Source organism: Lygodium microphyllum, chromosome 7 (assembly GCF_053477565.2).
Source record: "Lygodium microphyllum isolate KBCC chromosome 7, Lygodium_microphyllum_v1.1.10, whole genome shotgun sequence".
Classification (NCBI taxonomy): Eukaryota; Viridiplantae; Streptophyta; class Polypodiopsida; order Schizaeales; family Lygodiaceae; genus Lygodium; species Lygodium microphyllum.
In genome coordinates this window covers 150,183,911-150,195,107 of record NC_141141.1, presented here as the reverse complement: position 1 = coordinate 150,195,107, position 11,197 = coordinate 150,183,911, and positions in this window count along the sequence as shown.

Below are 11,197 nucleotides of genomic sequence, written 5' to 3'. Positions count from 1 at the left end.
ATTAGTTATGTGTATTCTAATATGGAGGGTGTGTGAGCTATCTAGTAGTCTCGATTGTGCTAAACCAAGGATTGAGTCCATTAAAGATTTTTTGAGACTTGCACTATGTAGTAATCTTCTAGTGTAGTATATCTCTCACTGCACATTTTCCTTCTTGCATGAGTCATTGTGTTCAAGTCCATTATTTTATCAAATATATATGTATTCTTTCCAATGACACTTTCTTCTCCATTAATTTTTATTCTAACAAATCTTATTTAAGTGTAGCTCTCATCTTAGGGTCAAGTCACCCTATCTATCAATAAGTTCACTGCTCATTTAAAGTTTTTCCTTCATAGTTTTAGCTTTTTGATATTTTGCATAGTGGGTAACTTTGATTGCCAGGTTTCCTTTAGATGCACATATCTCAATTGTACGGGGCAATGATCACGTAACAACCAAATCAATGTCAAATGATTCCTAAGGTGTATGAAGTATCCTTGTTCTAAGTGATGTTGTGATAATGGCCTAGGGTTTTTAAACTCCTAATGGAGTGCTTACAACTACAATTGCTTTTTGTGCACATTCTAAAACAATTGCTGAATGTGCGCCTATTTTTTTATGACCTATTTTAAGCAATTATGAGATGTAAGGTCATAGGAGGTGCAACTAGAGGTCCACAATGTTCTTGACTTGCCAAACCTTTATATGGGTAGTTCGATGTAAGGTCTTGAGTTAGAGTTCCCTAACTCCTCTGTGGGTTTCATTGCTTGTCTCAATTTTAGAGTTAGTAAAGAGTGTCCTCTTGCCCACTCTCCTAATTCTAAGTACTATTATAGACCTTACTGGTTCAAGTCCCAAGCATAATGGGACTTGAGATCAGATTTCCTCGTGCATGTGGTTCTTTGTATTGTACTTGTTGGCCAAAGTGGAAACCCTGAATTCTCAATGGCTTAATGCACCTTTAGAATATCATAATCTGTGGGTACTATATGTTGGCTTTGCATTGCAACTTTTCATGCCTAGAAAGTCCAAAAGCTAGTGATGGAGAAGGGGTTTCCATGATGTGCTACTAGTAGATATACAATATAAGCCTAAGTCTTGTATTACCAAAGTGTCTAACACTATGTGCAAACTTGGTGAGGTAGTTTCTATGTTATGCAAGATCGATGCTTGATGTGAATGTGCTTTTGAAGTTGGTACAACTCGTATGGGTTGTGCAAAGATTTTTCGCTCCTATGGTTGATGTAGCAATGGTGGTGTAGGTGAGTCCTCAAGATTTATATTCTAAGCAATAATTATCCAAGAATTAGGTACTTCTATACGCAGAGTTGAACTAGGGTTTTTGAAGGTTTTCTAAATAGTGGAAGTGTTCTACCTTACTAGAAATGTATGCTCATACTTCTTTTTCTAATGTATCCTAAATGCCTAGGCTAGATGGAATTTTTGCAAGGTTACCCTAAGTGTAACACCTTGGCCTTTTGGGAAGTCATGCACATGAAAGGGTCACATAGAGGAAGGAAATTAATTAAGGAATTACAATGTTAGTAGAAAAGAAAAAGAGAAAACCATTCATGAATAGAGTGTCCAAGGAGCCGAGCAGACACCATGGGACCGATCACCATCATCACCATTGGACCGATCACCATCAATTGCCTTGGAATAATTGCCATATAATCACAAAAATGAACATCACATATTTAGCATGAAATGCATCGAGTAGAGGGGAGGGAAAGCTCCATGATGATAAGATAGGCAAAGGAGTAAAGTGATAGCCAAAAGCTATAAAGCCTTAGCTTAGGCTAAGAGCTATTTTTAGACTTTCATTTGTGAGTTATTGCTCTAAGAGAGAGAGAGAGAGAGAGAGAGAGAGAGAGAGAGAGAGAGAGAGAGAAGAGAAGTGGTGAAGAAGAGAAGAAAAGGAGGGGAAGACATGAAGAGGAGAAGAGAAGAGGTGGAGAAGAAGAGAAGAGGAGGAAAATAGAGAGAGAGGGAGAAGAGAAGAGAAGAGAAGGAGGAGAAGAGAAGAGGTGAAGAAGTGGAGAGGAGAAGAGAAGAGGAAGAGGAGAAGAGAAGAGGTGAAGAAGAGAAGAGAAGAGGTGAACAAGAGAGAATGAAAGAAGGAGATAAAGAGTAAGAAGAAGAAGAGTAAGAGGAGGTCATCATTGACAACTCCAAGACGTACTCCTTCGATTTGCAAAATTTTGCCCTATTACATTCGGTCCACCAATCCCTAGCTCATGAGGAATCCCCATAGCCATTTGAGATTCATGATCGAGATCAAAAGCTAGTGCACACAGACTCCCTACTTGAGATGGCCCCAAAGGGACGTTATTCTAGATCACGAAGCGTAGGTGCTATGCATACAGTTTCGAATGTGGTCAACACACCATCACACGCAACACAAAACTAGGTTCTTTCGTACAATTATTAATACATGAATAGAAACTTGAATAAAAGAGTTCTATTATTCGACGAAAAAGTTATAACTTAATGGAAATTTACCAAGAAGAAAATGTTAGAATAGGTGAAGACTTTTAATTTAGAGTTTAAAAGGCAAGATACATTCCTGGTGAAAAGCATTCAATAAATTCCCTTTAACTATATATAAATGAATTATATCAAGAATATTTCTTTTAGCACTTACAAATTGTGTAAGTGTAAAAAAGGAAAAATTTGACATCAATAATATTTTTGTTAGCATTTAAAAATTATATTAATTCTCATTTGAGAAAAATAAAGGACTAAAAATTTGTAAGAAAAATACTTGTCTTTGTTGACCGCGTTATTTTTAAAGAAAATTTGTAATTTTGAGTTCTAACTTAGTTCCCACAAACTAGGACAAATTCAAATAACTCAAGAGAGTCGCAAATGAGGTCAAGAAACGAACCTTTAACAAGGGTTGCAAGCAAAAGTGCAAACAAAGAGACTAAGGACAACCATGGAAAGATCCAATGAAGGAGTAGTGATGATTGAAATCTGGACCTCAAAAAGGGAACTTAGAAAATACAAATCCAAAAGGAAACCAGGAGAAATTGCCTCTTCATTTGTGTGTAAAAATATTGCTCAAGGAAGAATTGCTCGTACTTGTAACAGAGCATACAAGTTTTATTTGATACCCTTAGGAAGTTGATTGAATTGAATCAAAATCCTAATCTACAATGTTCAGAACATGGTAAAAGAGAAAGTGTGCTAGATCTCTGCTAAGGTTAGTTGCGACTCCCTTTTCCAAGGGGTATTAGCTTTGCTGCCTTTTAGAGAGTTCAAACCAATCTTGATAGTAGTGAGAGGTCGCTCCGTAGGGAGATCCTTGAATAGGACGAGATAAGGGTGCCACATGCGGACTCTCTCTAGTAAACTTTTAGACTCTTAGGAATTATTTGAACCCCTATACAACTCAGGATGGACTTCTTGAAGCCCCAATATTAGTGAGGCATGGAAATCTTGGAAAAAAAATAAAGGCCTTTGTGTTGTTCTTTCGTATGGACAGAAGGTGAACACTTGTATATGAATCTCTATTAAATAAGAAAGTTGCTTTTCAAAGCATTATTTTCAGTATTTGTGTATTGGGATTTAAATTACGTGAATGAACTCTGTGATTAAAAGGACAAGAAAAATAAAATTAATCTAAACACTCTTTCAAGAGGAAAAAAAAAAGAAGGGCAATGCTCTTTCGTGCAGTAGTGTGCCCTTGTTATGTAAGCTCACCATTCAATAAGACAACTTGATAGGCTTTTTGGTATAGAAAATAACACTCATGACCATGTAAAGACATATATTTGTCTTCTTTTGAATGCAATTCAGCCATTGCTCTCTTTAGGTATGCCATCACATATGACATTTTTTGGAAGCTTGTAATCAAGGCTAATAAGCCATGCTCCACAAGTAGCTCTTCTATAGAGGGATAGGACATTGTTAATTTCAGAAACCTCATAAGGGAGCAATCGTGGCCACTCTTTTACTTCTCTCCACATGCTTTTATCAATGCCTTCACAATAGATGGATGACCTCTTTCACTTTTTCCATTTCCTTCAGGGTTATAGATTGAACTTAAAGCAAGCTTTATCCCTAACCGTGCAAAGAAATCATGAGCTTCATCTGCATCCAACTCATCCCTATTTGCTGTAAATTTTCCCACACAGCCATACTGACAAAAGATCTCTTCTAAGAGAAAAGTACACACATTATTTGTTATCTTAGTATGTAAACCTTTCCCTTCCACTTGATTAGTCAAGTCTTCACGAGAAAGAACAAGATACCTCATTTGCCAAAGACCTGTACGCATTGTGACCAAATCCACCACTCACTTAAAATGAAGAGACAATGGATATGTGGGTTGCAATCCATCCCGATGTCTCACAGATGAATACATTTGATATGTACATGTTTCCACAAAGTGAGCAACATCCTTATACATACCCTGCCACCAATATCTTTCTTTGATCTTTGTAAAAGTACCCCAAACACCTTTATGACTAGCCCACAAGCTTTCATGAAATTCTTGCATTACTTTTACTTGTGAAGCTCTGTCACCCAAAACTCGCAATGGCATACCCTGTTTCTTTTTAGCATGTTTCCATAAGTATCCATCTTTTTTAAAAAACCCATACGCTTTTCTCTTGATTTTCTTAAACTCCTCATCTGGCCATTCATCTCTCTTTGTTAATGTACTGAGTTATTGACCAACTCTCAGCCACTCTCCTGCATATTTGTCTTTTAGAAACACTACTACACAAGATACAAAACATCTAAAGTGTCTTCTCTTTGTTGTCCAAGCTTCTGTTAATGTTGTAGCAACACCTTGCAATGCTAAATTCACTCTTGCAACATCATTTTCAGCCATAAGAAAGTCATCTTCTTCCTCCTCATCCATCATCCTATCTTCATTCTCATAACGTGCTCGAGATAACATGTCTGCCATTGGGTTATCTCTTCTTGCAATATGCTGAAATTCAGGGTTCAAAGATTTGATGTATGCAATCCACCGGAGTAGAGCAATGTCTAGAGTAGCACAACTAGTAATCATACTCAATACCGATAAACAATCGGTCTCAATGACTACATGAGCACCCATAAAATACTCCTTATCACATTTAAGGGCTATCACAATTTCCCAGAATTCTCTTTTAACCTGTGGATATCTTCTCTATCATTCAGTCAATACTTTAGCACCAAAGTGAATTGCATATCTTTGCCCTTCCTCATCATCTTGCCCAATTGCCCATCCAATCCCGATTGGGCTTGTATCAACAGTAATAATGATAGGCTTTCCATGTGAATAGTCAGCCTTTCTCAATTTAGGAGCATATTTTAAGAGTTGCTTCAATTTCTTCAGTGCTTTCTGATGCTTCCTTTCCCAATGAAATTTCTGACCTTTCCTTAGAAGCTGATAAAGAGCATCACCTACATGTGCAACGTGAGGAATCCATATCAAATAGAACACACGTGCACCCAAGAATCTACGCACCTCTGATACATTCGTGCATACAATTTGTATTCTATCAATCCCATCTATTTTTTCTGGTGATGGCCTTCGCCCATAAGGCCCACACATATGCCCAACAATCAAAACCTCTTCAACTCCAAAGAGAGACTTTTCTCTAGAAAGAGTTAAATGCACCTCTTCTAGACGTGTCAAAATCCTCTCACAATCCACAATATGGTCTGCAACAAACTGTATGCATCCATGTGCGTCTATCTCTTCATTCTTTTCATCCACTACATACCCTTTGATTGGAACATCATTGAAGAAGGGCATAGTCAATTGTGGTATAAAATCCATGAGTACCCTATTCATAGCATTTTTCATGTGTGCCACTAACTTTGTTGCTCCCTATGGGAGAGTACACATCTGTACTAATTCCCAGGGAATCTTCATGGTTGTGATATCCTTGCTTTCAATTGCAAGCTAAAACTGATCATAACCCAAGTAAAGATCACCCAAAGAATAGATCACTCTGCCTGCAAAAGCCTTTGCAAATTCATCAACCACAAGACTTGCACCCACATTCCTTTTGTTACTTTATTGACTGGTTGCATGTCTTGAATAAATCTCAAAGCCCCATTCTTTTTGTACACAGTAAACTAACGATATAAATACGAGGCTAAAGAAGGCCCCAAGATCTTCATGCAAATCTTTTCATTTAGCAAATCCATCAGCGTCGTGGCAAGTAAGCTTTAGGCACTGGAATAGGCCTCAAGTTCCATGGTACATGTGGCACTGTAAATATGACCATAGGAGAGACAAGATTTGGATCCACACAACCTATTTCACTTGGCTGAAATGGAAATGCATTTCCATGTTTAGCCAACATATGCATAAAACAGTCTCTCTCAGCGGGCAAAAGAAACCCTTCTGCACTAACTTTCAATTCCTATAATGTTTTAGATGTAAATTGATGACCTATATCATTAGGATCCCATAAGGTTGGCTGTGTTGACACTTTTTCATACATACCCTCACTCTCTAGTGGAAGTGGCAAAGGAATTGGTTTCACCTTTTTGTCAACTGTCTTATACTTTGTCTCCACAAGTGCTTCAACCCATTGTAATCCTTCCTGTTGAGAAAACAATGCTATAACATCATACATGTCCAAAGAACATATTGACAACAGTCGATTTTCAGCCTCATTTTTTGCATGTATACTTGCCAAAATTTCTGCCATAGTATCATTAATATTCAGCCCATAAAACATGCCTGAAATGCCTTCATTTTCAGCTACTAACAGTCCCAATACTCTCAGTTTCTTAGTAGCCCATTTCATAGATATGCGTTCAGCCCTACACATAGCTTCCATAGGCTTAAACCAACATGAACTGTTTACTGTAAACTGAGAATTACCAATAGTAAATACATGCTTCATTTCATTAAGAAACGAGTACACCCTCTGAATAGCACTACTATAGCCCTGTATTATAGCAGTGCTTAATGAAAATCCAGGTCTTTGAGTTCCCTTGCATTTAAAACCAAAGAAGACTCTCGAAGTGTATCCCAATTTCTAGGATGATTAACACAAACAGTAAGAAATTGGACTGCTTTCCTCCCATCCTTACTTCTAACTCTTGCATAAGCAGAACCATCATCAAGCACCTTTGTTTCCATATGCACTCCTGTAATATAGGCCTGTCCCAAAATCACAGCATACGAGGAATTATCTTGCACAAAGAAGTGTTGGTCTTCCTGTACATCACCAATTGTCACTTTTACATTAGGACATGCAGCATAGAGCTCCCTTGAAGAATTATCTGTAGCCCTCATTTGCCAACCATGATGAGTGTCTATAGGCCATGCACCATTTTCATACAATCCACGCTCAATGACATTTATTTTAGACCCATGGTCAAGTAAAGCAACACAAGGAGTTTCACGTTCCCCTATTTTCACTACAGTTTTAGTGGTAGCTCTAGCCTAATGATTTCTTATGTAGTGACTTCGAGGAATAAATCCTAGAGTCTCTTCTCCATATTGTTGCATTTGCCTTACTCCACCATGCATATTGCTACAAGAGAATGCATTTTCAGCCACTTTCTTCTCTTTTCCACATGCTGTCCCACTGATTAGTAGCATCCTACATAGATAATCCTATACTTAATTCATGCTTATATTCAGCTCGAATACCCAACAAACCAGTTTTCTCTTCAAATTGTAGCAATGCACTAGTGGTATCACCAATAAAATGACGCTTCCTTTTAATTATGTCAATGATCCCATCATGAAATTCTCGCTTGGCAATGTCAAGAACCTCTCCCAAGGTCAATTCCACCCAACTATTTAAGATATGTTCTTCAAGAACCTTATTAAGATCTGTGGTGGCTGTCTCAATGTCAGATTGCAACTTATATCCTGGCTACTTGCCCTTCTTTTTGCCCTCTTGTTTGTTATCCTGTTTTTGCTCCTGAACCTCTTTCATAACATACTCGGGAGGTGGGTGATTTGCAGCTTTAGGCTGATCTACACTTCTTCTTGTCATTCTTTTAGATGTCCCTGCAATATCTTCATCTCTTTTTCATTTTTCTTCCACAAGTACATTTGTGTTTTGTACATTTGCTAAATATGCATACACTGAATATGCATCTATCGGTGATTCCCAACAAGTTATGCCACGAATATCTTGCCCTACATGAGCCATTTCACCATCAGTGATCTTTCTCTTTTCAGCTGCATGCAAAGCATGTGTCCATATTTCAGCCTTTGGACCAACCATGACTTGGCCATGCATTCTATCCAAGTGTAGAACAAAAGTAGAAGCATGTATTGCCACATAAGCATTTTGGACAGCCAAGTCTTCCAACAACTTCTGCATACCTTCCTTTCCGGAATTCAAAGCAAGAGGCAATCCCGTTTCTTGTGCATGGATCTTTCCATCTTTTCAAAATATGAGCTATCGTGCCAAGGCCTCCTGATAGGTAGCACAATCCTTTCTCTCGTGCTGCAAACTGTCACACTATATACAACTTTTTCCAAGCTTAGAGGCTACTTCCCATTGTCGTGCCGCTACACGCACACCATGTAAAAAAAATATAGAGTATGGATTCCTTTTAGATTTAGAGAGCCAATGCCATTTTAGACATTAGTGTTAGTGTCCATGGTTCAAAAATATTAGATTTTAGTCAATTTTTAATATTCTAGATATTATCTCTTGTAAAAGAAAATCTACAAAACTATAGATAACTTCTAGATTAGGATGACATGTAAAAGAAAGCATGTAGCTTTTAGCTAATTTGAGAGGATTTTATGTAAAAAGAGAGATTAGCAAAATCGCGCGATGCGTGATCACTGTTTTCAGGTAGTGAATAGCACTCCGAAAGTGGGAGATGAAAAAGGAGTGATCTGGCAGGATTCTTGACAAGTGTCCTTGTGTTTAACCCCCCTTTCGGAGCCATTGGAAGGATAAGATTGGCGATCTGAGCAGCATAGAGGAAGGTATTATTTTGTACACATTTTTATCTATTAGAGTTATATTTTCTCATAATGCTGAAAGAAACTGACACGCTTCATCTTTGTTAGTATTCTTCTATATTTTCTAATTATTTTTTGAAGTCTTCTTCTACATCTTTAATCTCTTTGAACCCCTTCTCTTCAATCTACTCCTCTCCTTGAATCTACCTTCACCCTGTTGTCACTTATCTTTAAGAACTTGACTTAAAACCTTCAACCCTTCTCTTATCTCTACTATCTCTGGAGTCTAAGATCTATAACCACCATACATTCTTCTCTTGCCAAACCCCTGCGGTGACCTTCAACCCTACGTGCTGCGACATTGGTGAGCTCGATGTGAAGATCGATGTAAGTGAACTCCAAGATGGGGGATTCTTAAGGAGATACTCTATAACAATTGGTGCGCATACAGTAGTAGACTCAACAACAACAAATCCAAATGTTACAACAACAACAACAAATGCAAGAATAAGAAAAGATTGATTCCATAGCTATCAAGGCCCTAGAAGAAGGTGGGCGTGAATTAAAACAATTTAATGGTCAAAATGTCTCTGTTTTCATTTGTTTGTATGTTGAGAAAATGCTCTTCTTTTGTGTACCGTAACATGCATGGAGCCATTATTTTGCTAGACTAGCCAAGCATGGTCTTCAAGAAAGAATCCATGGTCTTTTCCAACAAGATGCAGATTGGGCTACATTAAAAAAAAGCCCTATGCGAAGAATTCTTCTTAGAAGACTTTAGCCTTATGACGAAGAAAAGTTTCAGTGAATGGGTTGAAAAACCCAACAAAGGTTTAGCTGCAACATCTCTATACAATGAATTTGAAAGTAAATTTGGACAACTTGATGCTAAAGACCAACAAAGTATGGAAGGTTAGAAGATTGAATTATTCCTTAAGGTTGCAAATCCCATTCTGCAAGAAAAGCTTGCTGATCACCTAGAAGATGCTACCTCCGAATCAGGAGTCAAGACTGCATGGACAGATGTTACTGATGTAGTTAGCATGATTGCTCAAAGAGAGCGGATGTGACTAAGGTTGGGCTCTACTTCAACTTCAACAACTCCATTGATGGAGCTTGTTCCACCTTCAAAATCCCCCATTCCTTTGACTAATCAACCAACTCTTTCTTCTTCTGTTCCTTCTAAAAATGATGTTATGGATGATCATGTCAAAGTTAAAGAATGAGGATGATCATGAACTCAAAGACCCATGAGAGAAGGCTTTAAGAGGAACTGTATTTGGTGCGGCAGCCAACAACATGACAAGAGGGAGTGTTTTGCCTTTCATGAGGCTGAAGCACAAAAGCTCGTCAATTGGAAAGATGGAAAAATCCATGCAACTGAAACTGGTCTTCCAATACTGGAGCTGAATTTTGGCAATGGTGAAATGAAGAAAAGATTAGAAGATTTAGCTGTAAAGAATGCTTATGCAGCAATTGATGCAACTATCTATGGGCTACAAATTGAGTCAACTAAATCAAGTTTGAAAGCATGTAAAGCCAATGTTCAATCTAAAGTGTGGATGTAGGCACTAGATCAAATGGAACATGGTAAAGAAACCAAAGAAGATTTGGCTAATGCCAGTCAGTGCATTTGAGGAATAACTGGTTGGAAAGAACTTTAGATTCTTTTTTGGCCTTTGTACATTTGGCTGACGTCAATCATAAAGAAGTCTTAAATGAAGAAAAGAGAAGAAGAGAAGATGAACCAAGGCCTTCCTCTTCTGGCCCTCCAATATGGGTAACTAAAAGAACGATTGAACAACCAAAGCTTGCTGAAAATATAACCCTAGATTAAGAGATGGAAGATGCGCCACAAATAAAGAAGATCGAAGGAAAGAAGAAAAGCAAGTAGCCAGGCTACAAATTGCAGTCTAACATAGAATCTGCAAAACCAATCTAAAATGAGTCCTAGAAGAATGAATTCTAGGAAGCAAAATTGAATTCACCTTAGGAAAAATTCTTGGAATTTCCAAACGTGAATTCCATGATGTAATTATTAATGTAATCAAAAGGAAAAGACAATATGTTGGTGATGAAGCTGAAGAAACAATGCATGCTTTTTTGTAAATTCTTCGAGTTTTTGTGAAGGATGAAGAGAAGCTGACTTCACAAGGAATTCATCTTGAAGCAGCTAAAGAATTAATTGCAGCAATTGAAGCTGAAGATAAAGAAAACATGAATGCAAAAAGTAAAGAAGTGAAAGCTAAAAATGTAATGGTTGGCTGGTCCAAACCATTTGGGTAGCCCACCTCTCAAAAAGAAGGCTGTCTACAGCAC